General features: G+C 37.5%; 1 protein-coding gene and 2 long non-coding RNA genes across 22 annotated transcripts in view; 2 read left to right on the top strand and 1 right to left on the bottom strand.

The window, feature by feature from the left end:
* The window catches only part of LOC133516798 (eye-specific diacylglycerol kinase), a 342,395-nt gene that overhangs the window by 196,077 nt on the left and 128,029 nt on the right, over positions 1–18,289 (top strand). The gene's annotated exons all lie outside the window — the stretch shown is intronic.
* Positions 3,566–7,529, top strand: LOC133516796 (uncharacterized). 2 transcript variants are annotated; one of them, XR_009799285.1, is made up of 3 exons: positions 3,566–5,166; positions 5,423–6,934; positions 7,392–7,529. It is a non-coding gene; the product is annotated as an uncharacterized LOC133516796 (long non-coding RNA). The 2 variants fall into 2 exon arrangements; XR_009799284.1 differs by having other exon boundaries at positions 3,566–6,934.
* Positions 7,770–16,366, bottom strand: LOC133516794 (uncharacterized). Of its 3 annotated transcripts, XR_009799282.1 has the most exons (4): positions 15,772–16,366; positions 13,393–14,145; positions 11,676–11,764; positions 7,770–8,564 (listed from the first exon to the last, which is right to left on the bottom strand). It is a non-coding gene; the product is annotated as an uncharacterized LOC133516794 (long non-coding RNA). The 3 variants fall into 3 exon arrangements; XR_009799281.1 differs by lacking the exons at positions 7,770–8,564; positions 11,676–11,764 and having other exon boundaries at positions 11,956–14,145; positions 15,772–15,950; positions 16,046–16,366; XR_009799283.1 differs by lacking the exons at positions 7,770–8,564; positions 11,676–11,764 and having other exon boundaries at positions 11,956–13,560.

Below are 18,289 nucleotides of genomic sequence, written 5' to 3'. Positions count from 1 at the left end.
TTCATGGACCTACTCCAGAAGGAACATTGCGAAATTAAAATAAACGTACTATTTCGTAGCCACTAATCATTATACTCGTATCATGCTTAATACGCAACGTCTCGGACCCGAAACCAAGATAATTTTAAAAAACCGGCCAAGAGCATGTCGGGCCACGCTCAGTGTAGGGTTCCGTAGTTACTCTTCCGTCACAATAAGCTAAACTGGAGCTTTAAGTATAGTAAATTGTTAACCAAGGGATGAAACGGTACCTTTCACGCGAGTTAAACAAATAGGCAAATTTGCATAATCAGTACCTAATTAAAGTATGTCTTTTTACTATGAAGGGGAAACTTTTTGCGATAACTCAAAAACAGCTAAACTGATCATGTCCGCTATAGTTTTCATTTAATGTCTTTCTTAAGCTCTACTTCCACGATTTTTTTCATTTTTTTTGGACCTATGGTTCAAAAGTTAGAGGGGGGGGACACATTTTTTTTTCTTTCGGAGCGATTATCTCCGAATATATTCACTTTATCAAAAAATGTTTGTTGAAGACCCCTATTAGTTTTGAAATACCTTTCCAACGATACTCCACACTGTAGGATTGAAGCAAAAAACAAAAATTCACCCCCACTTTACGTGAAGGGGAGGTACCCTCAAAAAAAAAATTAGATTTTATTGTACGACTTTGTCGGCTTTATTGATTTACATATCCATGCCAAATTTCAGCTTTCTAGCACTAACGACCACGGAGCAAAGCCTCGGACAGACAGACAGACAGGCAGACGGACATGGCGAAACTATAAGGGTTCCTAGTTGACTACGGAACCCTAAAAATGTTTTTATAAATACAAATGAGTTTGATTCATACTTCTTTATCCCCACCTTTTTCAAATCGGGCACGAGCAGCGCCAGCGGTCCGATCGCAAGCCATTGTTTATTAATAATGCAAGGCTCTTAGTGGGAGTTCAATGAATAGTACGCACCAAAGAGCCAATACATATTAATTTCGCAATGTTATTCCTTCTGGAGTAGGTCCATGAAACTTTTGTATCATGTAGAATATAAACTGGTTCATTTTTGAAAAAAAAAATGGTGTGGTACCATGAGCCAAACTTGATATACAGGTTGATTCTTTTTTTATTTTTGTTTTTTTTACAAGAGTTTAAATGGTTAGGGGGTTAATATTTTTTTAGCACATAGATCAATCATAGATCTTATTAATATTTGTACAAAATTTGAAATTCGTCACTTTCATAGTTTAGGAAAAAATAATTAAAACAGTTTTGGGGTTAGTCGGGTGTTTTTCACCCCCAGGGGGTAACAGAGGGATGAAACTTTGTGCAGAGTATAACCTCCCCAAAAGGAATCGTTTGATTACAGTTTCGGCCCAAAATCGCTGGGGCAATTTTTCCTAGGCTATCCTGCTACAATTGGAAAATCAATATATTTAAATTTTTCATTGCAATAATTTTCATATAATGTCAATTGTGCTGCGTCACGCTCTCCCCAAATAATCTTATTACATAAGTACTATATTACTTGTAATATTATTATTTCTAATTAAATTTAAATTACAAACTAATTCTAACGGATGATGGTCCGACCAGTACACGTCATAATGTATTTTTATACTCCGTATTAGTTTCCGTGCCGCTTCAGATACTACACAGTGATCCAGCCAGCTTTTAGTACCATTAATATCACTAACATAGGTGTATGTATCCGAGGCCACTCCTAGAATGTCTATGTCCGCACATTGCCATCTAACATCCGCACAAAAGTCTAACAACTCCTTACCGAATCGTCTGCCCGGGTGAGCGTTGAAATCCCCTAATATGAAGACGCAGTCTACCTGGCACTCCTCCACTATTGCCGCCATTTCCCCTAGGCATTCCGTAAATTCGGTAAGAGTCTCCGCAGAATCGACGGGCATGTACACAGAGAACACCAAGAGCGAACGATCCGATAACACTATCTTTACAGCAGCGAGTCGCGCACTTTTACAATGCACAATCGAAACCGATGTAAATAAACATTTCCGCCACAATAACGCCACACCGTGCACCGCCGTACGGCCTACCGCGTAAAATCCCAGCTCCAGTATCGACCGCCGATGCTACACCCTTTCGTAAAAATATTGTCACCGAAATTTAAATGCGACTTTCCTCACTCCAGTGAGTGAGACAAGCTTTCGTCATAATGATGATGCCTTTCATTCATGAATGTAAATAAATGTGGTTAACTTTACTTGATGTTTAATTTTATTAACCTTTAATAATGAACTCACTACTGAGGTGAAAAGTTGCGTGTCACACGAGAGCAGTTATTTTACATCTCGTGTTTTTAACTCCCTCGCTACGCTCAAGATTCTAACTTAGAATCACTCGCTTCGTGATGCAATTATAGAATCTTTCGCTTACTCAAAATCAACACTCGCAAGAAAAACCAACTTTCCTGTCTTGTTGCACAAATAACTATGTACAGTACATATGGTGCTACTTTACCGCACTAGTGCGAAAATTAGCGTATTACGTTACTGTGTCGAACATTTAAAGGCCCATATGTACTGTAAAACGTTGTACGATACATGTGCAAATAGGTAATTCGCAACTCGACCCGATTTAAAACACTCCCTTCGGTCGTGTTTTAATTTATCGCCACTCGTTTCGAATTTCCTATTTTCGCACTAGTATCGTAATGTACTATTACAGTACATACGGTGCTACTATAGTGTTACGCACTAGTGTGTAAATTAGCACATTATGTAACTAAGTATGTCGAAAATTTAAAGGGTCATATGTACTGTAAAACGTTGTACGACACATGTGCGAATAGGTAATTCGCAACTCTTGTCGATTTAAAAGACTCCCTTCGGTCGTGTTTCAATTTATCGCCACTAATGTATCGTAAATAACTATTATACAATCGTGATATAATAAATAAATATTATAGGACATTATTACACAAATTGGCTAAGTCCCACAGTAAGCTCAATAAGGCTTGTGTTGAGGGTAATTGGTTAGTCTTATTTGCAGGCAATAACGGACCAGCGTTGGACCAAAAATGTTACGTCATGGAAAGGGCCACTAGGGAAACGGGGTATAGGAAAACCTGTTACTAGATGGGAAGACGAAATAAAAAATATAGCTGGTCAAAACTGGATGCGAATAGCTCAAGATAGAGATGAGTGGAAAACTCTGGAGGAGGCCTTCACCTGTGAAGACGGGGTTCTTGCTACATATTAAAATTCATTTTGAAATAGTTTTAGAGCTGCCATTGGGAAGCTATAAGTAATTAAGTTTGCTTATAGTTTTTTGATGTTGGTTCTAAAATTATTTTAACTTAACTCTAAACAACAATGTTAAAATGTTAAAATTTCGCAAGAAATAAAAGGCTATTTTATTTTATTTATTTATTATTTATTTGCAGGTTCATACATTTGCCATTTAATGCAAGTAGCTAATGTATGAACTCGCAATAAACACTAATCAATGTATAAACAGACCCCAATGTCAGCCTCACATACCTGAATGGGCTGTGTGCCACACTTTCCCATGCTGACCTTACATGTTGAATTGAACATAGGTACAGTTAGCTGCAAAAAGTATGTATCGAAAGAATTGTACTTGGTACTACACTCTTATTACGCTGCGGGCTTAGCATGGTCTTAGTTATCACGCGATATGGTGACAATCTTGTTGTTAAAATGACAGTTTTCTTCGATTTTATCGTTCACACTACGGTTGCAGACGATAATAGGAGTTATCCACATTTGACAGCGATAGATGACAATCGACAATTTGCATAACATGGTCGTCGGATAATTTGACACATTATCCCATTTTGGCAGTTCAATATAGTTAATTTTATCTACGTGCTTCTTAGGTCACGACAAGCGTTGTCGTGGATGCAAAGCTCATGAAAAAACCTATGTTAAGGTATAAATTATCAGTAAGTATCCGTTTTTCTATGATTTTATTGAGTGTTAGTTATTGAGTGTTAGTTAGTTAGTTAGTAGTGTAACTCCTCTGGAGTTGCAGGTGTACATAGGCTACGGAGACTGCTTACCATCAGGCGGGCCGTATGCTTGTTTGCCACCGACGTAGCAAAAAAAAAAAGTTCCGCTGCATATAATATTGTCAATATTTTCTTTGCAGGGATGTCGAGATTTTTTTTCTTCCAGCTCGCAACTGCTGCAGAGGAAAAAGAAAGAAGAAGGATTCAGCGACGATCTTTGAGGGACGCTGGAAACCCCTTTGATATGCCGGACGAAGAGTTCCGTCATATATACAGAGTACGAAAGGAGTTAGTGTTATATATTTGTGAAGAACTCAACGCCGACCTCCAGCCTCACAAGGGTGATGGATTGCCATCTCACCTTAAGGTAAAGCTATAATATTGCAGTGTTGCTCATATAGTACCAAAAGTTTGTATGTTAAGATACCGCACAATCACACAAAATTAGCTGATACAAATATTTGGGTGAAATTGTTGTTTATAACATAACAGAGGTGCTACATTATACCTTAAAATTTAAATATTTCTTAAGCGAAAAAATTTACTTAAATAATTAAGCTGTGTACAACTACTTAAATAAGATTCTAACAGCATTACATCTGCTGGCTGATGGCAATTATCAACACGGGACTGGTCAGGATCATGGTTTATCTATTGGTCAGACGACTGTAAGCCACAGTATCTCGAACAATTTGTAGATGCTGTGAACAGAAGGTATGTTTATTGGACCACTGACCTACTAGGCATCAAAAACTGTGAGAGTATACTAGGGCTATCTTAGTAGTTTTTACTTTTTTGAATAAGCATCAGTGTTGATGTATTGTGTAATGAGATAGGTATTGTTTGATAGTTATGTTCAGGTAGTTAGTTACATTGGATACATAATCTGGAATTGCAATACTAGCTAGGTTTGACTAAGGTTAAGTTCTAAAACGTGCCATCTAAAATATGCTCCTTTTTACAGACTTAAAGACCAATGGATAATAGTTTTTCCTGGAACTGATCGGTCCCGACGATCAGTTGCCTCAGGATTTGAGGATGCATATGGTCTGCCAAATATCTTGGGTGCAGTAGACTGCACTCAAGTGAAAATATTTCCCACCTGTGCCACACGGAGTGCAATATCTGAATCGGAAAGGCGTTCACGCTCTTAATGTACAGCTAGTAAGTTTCAATTTTAGTTACAAATAATGATTTTTTTATATTAATCATAAAATCCTCATCACTGACCACAATGTATGTATATTATAATTAAATAAAGAAATATAAATACTATGGGACAATCTAACACAAATCGACTAAGATAATGATGTACCTAATCTAGATTGATTATAATAATTCATTAAAATAATAACTTATATGTTACTACTTGGTTGTCACCAATTCTCAAATAAGAATATAAATAACCTTATATCTTCAGATTGCAGATGTCAACTGTAAGATCTTGGCAGTAAACACGAGGTTTCCTGGCCGTGTGCACGACTCTTTCATATTTAACAATTCGTCCATTTAGGATGAATTAAGAAGATTGTACAATGGCCACATTGGGGAGTATTTCCTTCTGGGTAAGCAGAAAATTGTGTATCTGTACCTAGTGTAAATTTATTCGATGGGGAGACGTGACGTACGCGTTTGCGTTAACTGTCATTTTGTATGGAATTTTGAGTTTCCAAAACATCCCGCTTGGCGCGCTGTTTCTAAATCCCTTAGCACCACTTGCACCATTTCACTAACTCGGGGTTAACTGGTTAACCCTGGAGTTACCATGTTACCAGTACAATTTCACATTGGGTTAACGGTTTAACCGGTTAACCCCGGGTTATTGGAATGGGGCAAGTGCATGTTAGTAAATGTACTAAGATCACGACCACAGAATAAATAGTTCATGACTAAGTTAATATACCTATCATAATGTAAATAACCGGCCAAGAGCATGTCGGGCCACGCTCAGTGTAGGGTTCCGTAGTTACTCTTCCGTCACAATAAGCTAAACTGGAGCTTAAAGTGTAGTAAATGGTACCTTTCACCCGAGTTAAACAAATAGGCAAATTTGCATAATCAGTACCTAATTAAAGAAGTCTTTTTACTATGAAGGGAAAACTTTTTGCGATAACTCAAAAACAGCTAAACTGATCATGTCCGCTATAGTTTTCATTTAATGTCTTTCTTAAGCTCTACTTCCACGATTTTTTTCATATTTTTTGGACCTATGGTTCAAAAGTTAGAGGGGGGGGGGCACATTTTTTTTTTCTTTCGGAGCGATTATCTCCGAATATATTCACTTTATCAAAAAATGTTTCTTGAAAACCCCTATTAGTTTTGAAAGACCTTTCCAACGATACCCCACACTTTAGGGTTGAAGCGAAAAAAAAAATTCACCCCCACTTTACGTGTAGGGGAGGTACCCTAAAAAAAATTAAAATTTTAGATTTTATTGTACGACTTTGTCGGCTTTATTGATTTATATATCCATGCCAAATTTCAGCTTTCTAACACTAACGACCACGGAGCAAAGCCTCGGACAGACAGACAGACAGACAGACAGACGGACATGGCGAAACTATAAGGGTTCCGTTTTATGCCATTTGGCTACGGAACCCTAAAAAGGCATAAGCAAGGGGGAAGTTTCGTTAGTTGTTCAGATGATTAAGTATTATGTAACCAAAAAATAATAATTTCAGGTGACTCGGGGTATGCTCTTGAGCCATGGCTCATGACGCCAGTGCTGAATCCTGCCCCGGGAAGCCCAGAAGCAAGGTAGGTACACGGTCTGGCACTGTCGCGTGCGCAACACGATCAAGCGTACCAATGGGTACCTCAAAAACGTATTCCGGTGCCTGGGCCACGACCGCGTCTTACACTACAGCCCGACGAAGGCATCGTCAATAATAAATGCATGTTGCGTAGTATACAACATAATGCAACATTATAGGTAAGTGAGCTTAACATTGCAGATTCTCATCAGTGATAGAGAGGTTAGATAAGTAACGAAATTTTCTTGTTTCGCGGTAGACCCTCAGGGCCTCCGCTAGCTGACGCGGACGCCCGCCGCGTGCGCACGCTCGCGGGTCCTGCTCCCAGGCCAATTCCGTCGCACGCGCCCGCGCCACTTAGCGCTATTCATACAATTTGTTATTAGACGGGGCGTCCGTTCGGATAATCCGCGTCAGCTAGCGGAGGCCCTCAGATTGTGATGGATTGTGGTAGTTGTGACCCCTACGCAGAGTTTCGCGTAATATTCCCTATTAAATGAAGATAAGGGCAAATGGAATAAATTTCATTGTTCAGCGATTGATGAAGAAAGTTTCACATTTTTACTCTTTATAGTGATGATTAGATTTCTTCTTTAAATTCTAATATTCTTACCGATGTTCTCCTTTTTCTTGCAGAAATGTTCCCGAGGAAATCGTAGGAGATATTGATGAAGACGCTCCTCAAGAACTTCCTCATCGTCATGCGCAAAACGGACTACTATTAAGAGTGGCGCAGGAAAAGCGTGCGCGTCTAATAAATACATATTTTGCTTATTACTATGTTTTATTCTGATACAAATACCTACCTAATATACAAAACGTAGAAAAATGCGCAATGCTTTAGATTCCCTTAACTTTGTTATGGCTACAGGAAAAATGGGAAAGAGTTAACCATATTATAAAATGTGTATGAACCAAATCCCTTTTTCCCGCTCTATGTAGTAATATACTAAATAAGTATGTATTTTCTTTCAAGAAATGTAATCAGAACATTATTTTACTAATAAAACACAGTTTTCAAAATCAGTAAACTTTAATTCCTTTTGCTCGGAAAACAAATAGGTAAAAACTCAAAAACGCCCCGAAAACCCCCATATAGCAAATTTAATTGAAATCATTTGAGCCATTTTCGAGATCACCGTAATCATTGACATATATCTAAGGACGGGCCTTATGGGCAATAAGAATAACCGGTCAAGTGCGAGTTCGTTTACCTCGCACACCGAGGGTTCCGTACAAACTTCAAATTTTCTCATGAAAGACTTGACCAATGTAAAAAAAACAATTTTTATTCTTAAACTTCGGAGATGAGAGAGGGGGGGGGGGGATGGTATTATTTTCACATTTTCCTTCATACGTAAATTTTTTTTTTCACAATGAAAATAAAAAATTGTTTTGTAATTTTCAATTTGAGCTCTTTCAAATGATACCCCACTTGACCTATTTAACTAGACTTTGCAATTTTACCCCCTCTTCATATTGGGAATTTTCCATTATTAATACTTACAAATAAAATAAAATAAATACACATCCAATATGTTTGGGTCAGCGTTATTCATTACTATTCCAAATTTCACATCGATAGCTTAAGTACTTCTCGAGATATTTAGCAATAGCACCATAAGGGTTCCTTTTGTACCTTTTTGGTACGGAACCCTAATAAACATACGGTGTGTATTTTTGATATGGCCGCAAACGTAAACTAGACGGAGGGTGCGAGGACAGCGCTTAGCTCAGACGTCTTCCTCTTCCATTATAACTGTGTCTTCCAAGTTCTCAATAATCTCGGTGTCCTCCAATGTGTTAATACTGGAACAATACCAAAATATAATTTATAATAATAATTAAGAAGTGGGTCCTTTATTCAAGGTACGAGATATTAACGGTGATTACTTTTGAAGCCACATCCATATATGTGTGTAAGTTGAGTCTCTCGAGCAACTCGCAGATGGCGTTGCAATCGTTTAAAAAACATGTCACTAGGTACAACAAACCCAAAGGAACAAAACCGACATTAGACGATTCGATGGTAATCCCAGCCAGTGTAGACGTGCCTCGGCCGAGGCGGCGCACTAGGGCGAGGAAAACGCGCGCTCCGCCTCGTCCGAGGCACGTCTACACTGGCCGTTTTGTGCGTGAGGAAGTTGCCTGGCGCGTATGCTCGCTCTGTGTGGACCCGGCTATTTGAGTTACTTTTGTTTGGTGACTAACTAATCAAAGATGAAATAAGATTTACCACAATTATGAATGAGGAGTAGAAATTCACGATAAAAAAGCTATGCATTTGACATTTCGAAAGACCTCCGTCTACACTAGCACCCCTAGTGGCGAAATTAAACGCGGTAGCACTCATTCGGGCGTTAATAATATTGTATTCCAAAGGCTCTCATACACGAAAATAAGATCTTGCTCCTTGGAAAGGTCAGAGGATGAACCTATAATTAGTCAGGTAGTTCAACCTCAGGGTAGGAGTGCTTGTTCATTCGTTCGCGTGTTATTACTAGTACATACTACTTAAACAATAAATAATACGTTTATTTGTTAGTTGATATGAGCAAAGAAAATTTGAAATAGAGGTGGATTGTCAATGAAAATTTTGTAGCTACAGCAGATTTACTGCCATCTTTAGGCACACGATTAAAACTTTTAGAACGCCATTTGACTTTGATCCTTATTCTTTTACTGATGTGTCAAATTTGTTAAATATCAGAAAGGGGCGCCATATTACCGGGCATAACCCGGCCCGGGCCTTTGATCTATTAGATGGCGCCACTTTTTGATATTTAACAAATTATACACATATCAGTGTACGGATAAGGATCAAAGTCAAATGACGTTCTAAAAGTTTTAATCATGTGTCGAAAAATTGCAGTAAATTTACTGTGGCTACAAAGGTTTCTTTGAGAATCCACCTGTTTCAAATTTTCTTTGATATCAGTATTAATAGTATTTTATGCATCAGTTGTATAAGAAGGGTCAAAAAAGGCGAGTGGCGTGAGTTACAATGTGAGCCGGAGCCGAAGGCGTAGGCGAACATTGTAAAGGAATACGCCACGAGAATTTTTTGACCTACTTATACAACGTTGCATACAATATTTTTCCTACGAGTCAACAAAAATAAATCTTAATTTAGGTAAACAAATGACAGCAAAAGTATATAGCCAAGACGCGCGAGCATACCTTGTTACGCGCCCGGCCCGCCCCGGGCCGCGGCCGGCCGGTCGGCGACACCTCCTCGTAACTCATGAGGCCCTGGTACTCGCTACTTGCTAAATTAATTTTTTGGACAGTTTTTTCTCAATTTTGGCCACCGTAGCCTACGGAGACTAACAAGCAACGCTAAGCGGTCTTCGTAGTCTATGGGTGTTGCTATATTACGGGTGTCACATGCGTGTTTCTGACTTATGACGTAATTATTTTTACTATAAATAAAATAAATAAAATAAGCCTTTATTGCTGTTCTACAGTGATAACAATATTAGGTTTTTCTTTTCCGACGACTGAGTTTTGTAACAACAGCTTGTCTTTCGACAAAGGCCTCCTCTAAAGAGTTCCATTTCTCCCTATCTCTTGCGAGTCTCGTCCATCCTGGGCCGGCCACTTTCCTGAGGTCATCTTCCCAGCGTTTCCATTGGCCACCCTGGTTCCTTTCACAACCTATTGGGCACCATTCTGTTATCTTCCTAGTCCATTTATCAGTTTTTTCTCTTATCATGTGTCCTGCCCACTTCCATTTTAGTGTTTTACATACTTTGTTCGCATCTTTGAATTTGGTGATACCTTTAATTTTGTTTAATTTTATTTTATCTATTCTTTTTACTCCAATTACACTTCTCTCTATTCCATTTTGGCATACTTTAATTTTGTTGGTTAATTTTTCAGTTAGTGACCATGTTTGGCAACCGTATGTTAAACACGGAAGGATGCATGTGTTAAAGACTTTCCTTTTTTCCTTTATTGGCATGTCTTGGTTTTTCATTACTTCACTAAGTGACCAAAATCTTTTCCAAGTGTTGGCAATTCTTCTATCAATTTCTTTAGCCATAGTATCACTGGTCGCTATTAGCTGACCCAAGTATACATACTCGTCAACATAGTCTATTTTTTCCTTATTTACCATGATGGTGTGACTATGTGAACCGTTAGTCATAATTTTGGTTTTGTTTGTGTTCATTGAAAGGCCAGCTACTATGCTTTGGTCTGATAGTTGTTGTAGCATTTGTTCTAGATTTTCTGGACATTCTGAGAATAGAATCAAATCGTCTGCAAAACGCAAATGATTCAGATTTTCGCCATTTATGTTGAGTCCATTATTATTCCATTCCAGATTTCTGAATATCATCTCTAAGGCCGCCGAGAACAACTTAGGAGAAATTGGATCACCTTGTCGGACTCCTCTTTCTATAGAGAACTCTTTTCCCGTTGCTTCTAGTCTGATTTGGGCAGTGCTTTTGGAGTATATGTTTTTAAATAAGCGTATGTATTTTTCTTGGATTCCTTGAGTACGCAATGCTTCCCAGATGTAATCATGTTCTAAAGAATCGAAGGCTTTGTTGTAATCGACAAATCCTAGATAGTAGGTTTTATTGTATTCCCTGTACTTTTGTAGAACTTGTTTTAAAACATGGATGTGGTCGACGGTTGAATATTTGCTACGGATACATTACATTTTTACTATGCAACCAAATGAATATTTTGTAAGTTGGCATCAATGCACTTAGTTTAAAACTGTATTCGTTTTGGTTTTGTTAGGTTGGTAGCCATTAATCGCAGTAACATTATAGCTTATAAAAGCACAAGAGCTTTTATGAGGAATAGACAATATAGACTTTTCTTGAAATCTTTTATGTATGTTCTTATATTCGTGTTAATGAATGCATAAATGACAGATAACAGTAGAGGAGTAGGAAAAAGTCTTACCGATTCGCCAACAAGTCGTGCCCCTCCTTCAAAACACTCCATTTTTGTTTCTGCGCCTCATTAAAAATTTTCAGTTCGTTCAGGATATCCTGTCAACATAAAATATGTTATAGCAAGTTTAATCTAAGTGGTATCACAGAGCACATAATAAATAGCGCCATCTACCACAATGGAGATTATCTGTTCTACATAACTACATTTACTTGTTCCAGCTCATACTAAAGTTGCACAAGAAAGCCTTCATATACCACTGATTTCTTACGGGCTCCCCGTATACCTACTTATTGTGGGAATACAGAATTTGAGTCAAACATATCCATACACAATTTACGGTATTAACAGCTTTATATCTTATTTCTGTTATGATAACTGACTCACACAAAATATAACTATAATAAGTTGTCAAATTTTATGAACATTTAACTATTAACAACAACCAACACCAGATTTGACTATTATGATACTACCAAACGCTGATATATACCGCACACGAATGAGAAGCTAATAGGTTACTTAGGATTGAATAAGTCTAGTGTTATGAAATATATTAGTAATAATAACATTGCCGTGTACCGTCCAGTCAAACATATGACCATGGTCAAGATTTCAAGATAAATAAAATTCCAGCCTTTCAATAAAATGCATGTTAATTATAAGTTTCATAATAACCCTCTTATGGGTAGTTGGTGGTGTTATTTTATTTAAACGGCACTGTACGATACGAGAAATCCCGAAATGTAGATTTTGCGATTGCTCGCGTATATATATATTTATTATTTGTATGTTTTATCAATACAAATAAGGTCAGATGGGGTAAGCGAAATATGGAGGCAAGAGAAACACTTGTAGGGAATGGTACGTCAAGTATGGAGCTTACAGGCTTTATGTATGCATTCTTACTGCCAAGTTACTGTTTTTCTTGTCCCAAGTTAAATAAACAATGTTTCTCGTACTCAACCTGATCTTAAAACAGAATTATTAGTTCATAAATTAATTAATTACTCTTAAAATATTATCATGCTCATGCTGCAGATGATTAAATTGTGCTGTCGAAGGTGCCGGTTCCGTCGTGCGGTTGCGGGGCAAGTACACAGCTCTGTGTACGTGGATACGCGTGCAGGGCGCGGATCCACGTACACAGAGCTGTGTACTTGACGTGCAGGCAGGACAAGACGTGCGGGTTGGGCGGTTATTGCGGAACGAGCGAGAAGGGCGGGACGGGCATAGCGGGCGGAAAGGGCGGCAAGAGAGGGACGTTCGGGTAGTCCAGGACTTGTGGGCAGTACTGAATGCGTGGAGCGTATAGGGCTGGCAGAAGGAGAGGGAGACGAGGACAAATGAGAGGTGGAGAAGTGGGGTTGTTCGCTGAGCAAGGCCGCAGTAACGGTGGCGGTTGTTGGAACAACAACGAGATTTTCAGCAGTGGCAGAAAACGTGCTGCCAGCCACACTGTTCCCAGCACCCGAAAACTCAACGTAGTCGTCAATCTGAGGCAATGAGCACATGCAAGTTTAAAATATTTGTTATAAGAATGAAAACAAGCAAAAGATTGTAAAAACTTTTACCCGACTATGATTTTTTTCTTAACTATAGCACCTCTTCCTTGTCCAAAGTCAGTTAAATATTATTATGTAGTCTATGTCACCCCATAAAAATGAACCTATAAACACCTCATTCACCAAAATTGATTAGTAATTTATACACAACAAAAACATACCGGCATATATACGGCATCCATACGTAGACTGCTAAAATCATAACCCTTCCCATTCTCATAGTCGGGTAAAAATAATTCCGGTTAAACCAAACCAAAAACTTAAAAAGTAAATATATCTGAAAATGCTAGCTTCTGCAAGGGTGTCGCCAGCGGGGAGCAGGTGCCCACCTAGAGAATAAAATCTGTTGTCATTTATACATGATTAGCCGGGTCCACACAGAGCGAGCATACGCGTGAGGCAATATTCTCACGCACAAACTGGCCAGTGTAGACGTGCGCTCGGGCAAGGAAAACGCACGCGCCTCCTCGGTCGCTCTGTGTGGACTCGGCTATATAAATTCAACAATATTTATACCCATAGTCATAACTGCATGCGATTATGGCAAAATTAATACACTAACTATACTTATTAATAGTATTAAAACAGCTTTTACAGTACAGTCAGCGTCAAATACTTTGTAGCAACCAAAGTAGCCAAATAGTTCGGTACACCATATATTTAGTATGGTGTACTACGAAGTATTTGAAGCTGACTGTACATATGGTACTACTTTACCGCACTAGTGCGAAAATTACCATATTACGTTACTGTGTCAAACATTTAAAGGGTACCTTATGTACTGTAAAACGTTGTACGATACATGTGCGAATAGGTAATTCGCAACTCGTGTCAATTTAAAACACTCCCTTCAGTCGTGTTTTAATTTATCGCCACTCGTTTCAAATTTTCTGACTTGTTATTATATGCCGATACTAAAATATACACCATTATTAAATCAAGTGATGATTGTATGAAACTTCAAGCTGATCTTGATAGACTGAGTTTATATTGTTCTATGAATGAACTGTACTTGAATGTCGAAAAATGCTGTGCCATTACATTTACAAGAAAACGCAATAAGATAGAGTATAATTATTCATTAAACAACAAAAATTTAAGGGTTTTGTCTGAAGTGAAGGACCTGGGGTTAAATCTTGATAGCGAACTACAATTTATTTCACATATTGACAAAATTTCAGCAAAAGCATACAGAATGTTGGGATTCATTTTCCGACAAAGCAGGGATTTTACAAACCCTAAGACTCTGCAACTTCTCTTTAACGCATTTGTTAGGTCCAACTTAGAATACGCTACTACAGTCTGGAATCCTCATTTCAATGTTCACATTAACACAATTCAAAAAATTCAGAACAAATTTATCAGAACAATGAAATTTAATATAAATTTAAATCTTTTTACCCTGACAATTTCTCTCTTCAACCCCGTAGAGAAATTCGAGATCAGATATTTTTGTTCAAAATCATACATGGCCTTATTGATTCTCCCAATCTTTTGTCTAAAATTTCAATTCGATGTCCTGATCGGCGAACTCGCTCCACAAACCTATTTGCAATTAACTTTGGTCGTACTACATATGCAAGAAATAAGTTCTTAGCTAGAGCGTGTAGAACTTATAATGAAATTTTTTCTGATATTGATATATTCCATTTATCATTACAACAGTTTGTTTCTGTAATAAAATGTACAGCTAATAATAATATTGATTAGTTACTATATTTCAGCATACTTGCCAATTTGTTAATATTGTTTTCAACAGTTTGAGTTATTTGAGTTTTGCATGTTTTGATATTAATGTTAATTTCTGAGCAACATAATTGTTATTACTCATTAGTGGAAACTGTTTGGCTTGTGGATGTGTAATCTGATTAACTATGTGTGTTGTTTTTGCCTGTTTGTTTCCCAAAGGTTTAATTAAATAAATAAATTAACTATTTTTCGCACTTGTATCGTAATGTACTATTGCAATACATATTGTGCTACTTTACCGCCCTAGTGCAGTAACTAGCACTATACATGCATATATTGAAAAGTGCCATATGTACTGTAAGACGTTGTATGTACAATATACATGCAAAAAGGTAATTTCCTACTTTTTGCACTTGTATCGCAAAGTACTTTTAGAAACTACTTAGCCTGACATTAACTCAACAGATACAATAAACAAGACACAATAAACTCTTCATGGTCTTAGTTTAAGCAAAGAGAAATAAGAAAGTATTATTAAGAAATTAAAATCAAATCAAATGTTCGACGACCGGTTTAGCCTAGTGGGTCACTACAGCAAAACTATACATATTAAATACCTTTTTTAGAAAACATTATAATAAGCAACTGACTCTTTGACCTGCATTATCATGACCTCAGTAATCATTAAGATGTTAATTTTATTAGTTATTATACTTCATTTTATTACTATGCACAGATTGCACTGTAATTTCATTCAATATTATATAATTATAAAAAAGTGTCTTGTTTAGGAAGACTTCTATGCGGACTAAGTGATGGAAATCTTAACTATGGGAAGCATATTTACTTACCACTTTCCATGCCTGCACTGACTTATTGGGCCCGTGCTCCCTTAAGGCCTGTGCAAGGGCCTCCCATTGCGCCTCGTACCTCTGGGGTCCTTAGAGGCCCGTCAAATTCCCGGTTGGCGAACCGGGTGTGCTGTGACATGTATTCAACGAGCAATCTAATTTGTGCTGCGTTCGAGCGACTGAAAAAAAACAGTCACATAAGTTAACGATCAAAGGAACTGGCAAATAGCTATATTTTTCTGCAAATAAATTCTTTTTGTTTTGTGTAACTTACATTTTTGGATTTTTGGGTGGCATCCTTTCAAAAGTGGTAGCGGCGGTTTGGCCAAACACTTCACAGTAATAACACGCAAACTGCCGATAAAACTTTTCAAGTTGTCAAAATAGCAAACAACGGAACAACATAAACGGAAAAGGCTTTAATATTTCCTGAGGAGTAGTGGGCAACATATTTTCATCACTGTGATCACTGTCACACATTTTTATTTAGTATTATTCACGGTTTCACTCACAAAACAAAACTTTATGAGTTTTCAAACTTCAACAATGACTTCAACGCAGAGGAATACTCGTGGGCGTCCGTTGTAAAAAAAAATGTTTGTTTGCCTAACAATCACAGAACAGAGGGCCTACCGTGAACCACGTTCGACGTGTTGCCTCCCTGTCATACTTACGTACGAATTTATAAGTGCGACAGAGAGGCAACACGTCGAACGTGGTTCGCGGTAGGCCCTGACGCGTCGCAGCAGCGTGCAGCGTGTTTAAGTAGACCGAAGTATGACAGACGCCGCGACGGTATTACATTTCGAAACGCCACCGTTGGCAAATTTGCATTGAATTGAGTCTCCTTAAACAAGAAATATTTTATCGAAATATGTGAAGTTCTATTTTCAACATTTTTATAGTAGCGATAAAATTCGGTGGTTTTCCGATTAATATTATTTAGGAACGCACCGTAAATTTTATACTGCGTACTCAACTTGAATTTGCGTACTATTTTTAAGAGGTGCACGTAACGGAACGCAAAACCCATCTGGCAACACTGACTAAGATCTTTCAAAGATATTCTAACGTCAAAGTGACATTGGTCATCCGAATCGTGCAGCTTCTGTCAATTATACCACATACAAACGATATCTAATTGAGAACTTATCTATATCTAAACCAGAACTTAACGATCTCATATCTTTTCCGTATTGCATTTTTCGAATAGGGCCGTAAACCGCTTTTAAGGTATTCAGGAGTATTGGGAATAAATAGAGTGCTATAGAGTAGAGACAGAATATGAGTATTACGTCGGAAACGGATCGGTAACCACCTGAGCTGTGACCGGAAGGTGGAGACATGATCGAATTTCCGTAGCCCAAAAATGAGCGAATGCACACATTTTGAAGCCGTTAAACCTTATTCAATTGCTCTTCGGAGAGATCGAGATAAGAGATGTCGGCATAGTCTAAAATAGGAAAAAGAAGCGATTGAGCCAGCGCAGTTTTAGTTGAAAGTGGTAAAAAGTTGCGGAGACGCCTAAGAGATCCCACAGCGGCAAAAATTTTACGACCAACTTCATTAAGTTGCGGACCCCAAGAAAGAGTACGATCCATAATTATAATTTGTATTATTCAAGATTTTAAGTAAACTTATGAAAACACTTTTTCTTCAGTATTATTTTGATTAAGATTTATTAAGATTAGTAAATAAACAGTGTTAATATAGTGCTATATTGTAATTATCAATAATTTTTGCCTGGGATTGGTCATAAGGACCCATTTCCCAAATGTATCGGAGTGGAAATAAAGTGGATTTGTGTTTTTTATGTAACTCAAATCGTTTATAACTAGAAAAATAAAACTTGTAGAATAATAACAACGATTTTGTGATACTTCTATAGATTGATTAAATATAATTTCAAGTCATTGTGCAAAAATTGTTATTGTTATAGAGGAAGGTGAAAAATATAATCATTATGACATTTTAACTAAAAATATATATTTTATAAGCCTTGTGGTTTTATTTCTATCCTAGGATGTGAATTTCAATATATCCAAATATATACAGGGTGGACAAATAAGAAGTATACATTTTGTTTTTAAATTTTAACTGTATTAAGTTCAAAAATTATTAAGTATTGTTTTAAAAATATATTCTTCAGGGTTGGCAAATTCATGCGAAACATAATGTCTGACATATGTCCACCTCTAACAGCAGGCAAATGTAAGCCCTTATCATCCCAATGTTCAGCATCTATTCGCACATTTTTTCACACTCGTTAGCATAGACACGTAATTTTAGATAGCCCCACAGAAATAAGTCAAGAGCTGCAACATTTGGGGAATTTGGGTGCCAATCACTGTCACTTTTTTTCAAAATGAATCGAGCAAACAACGTGTTTTAAACAACAGAAACATTTGAGCAAAAATTGCTTGCTGCTAGTGGTAGACATTTGGCAGAAATTATCTTCCGTATACAATTGCCAACCCTGAATAATATATTTATGAAAAATTTGTTTAATAAAATGTCC

The sequence above is a fragment of the Cydia pomonella genome, chromosome 4 (assembly GCF_033807575.1).
Source record: "Cydia pomonella isolate Wapato2018A chromosome 4, ilCydPomo1, whole genome shotgun sequence".
NCBI lineage: Eukaryota > Metazoa > Arthropoda > Insecta > Lepidoptera > Tortricidae > Cydia > Cydia pomonella.
This window is presented reverse-complemented; position numbering and strand designations above follow the sequence as displayed.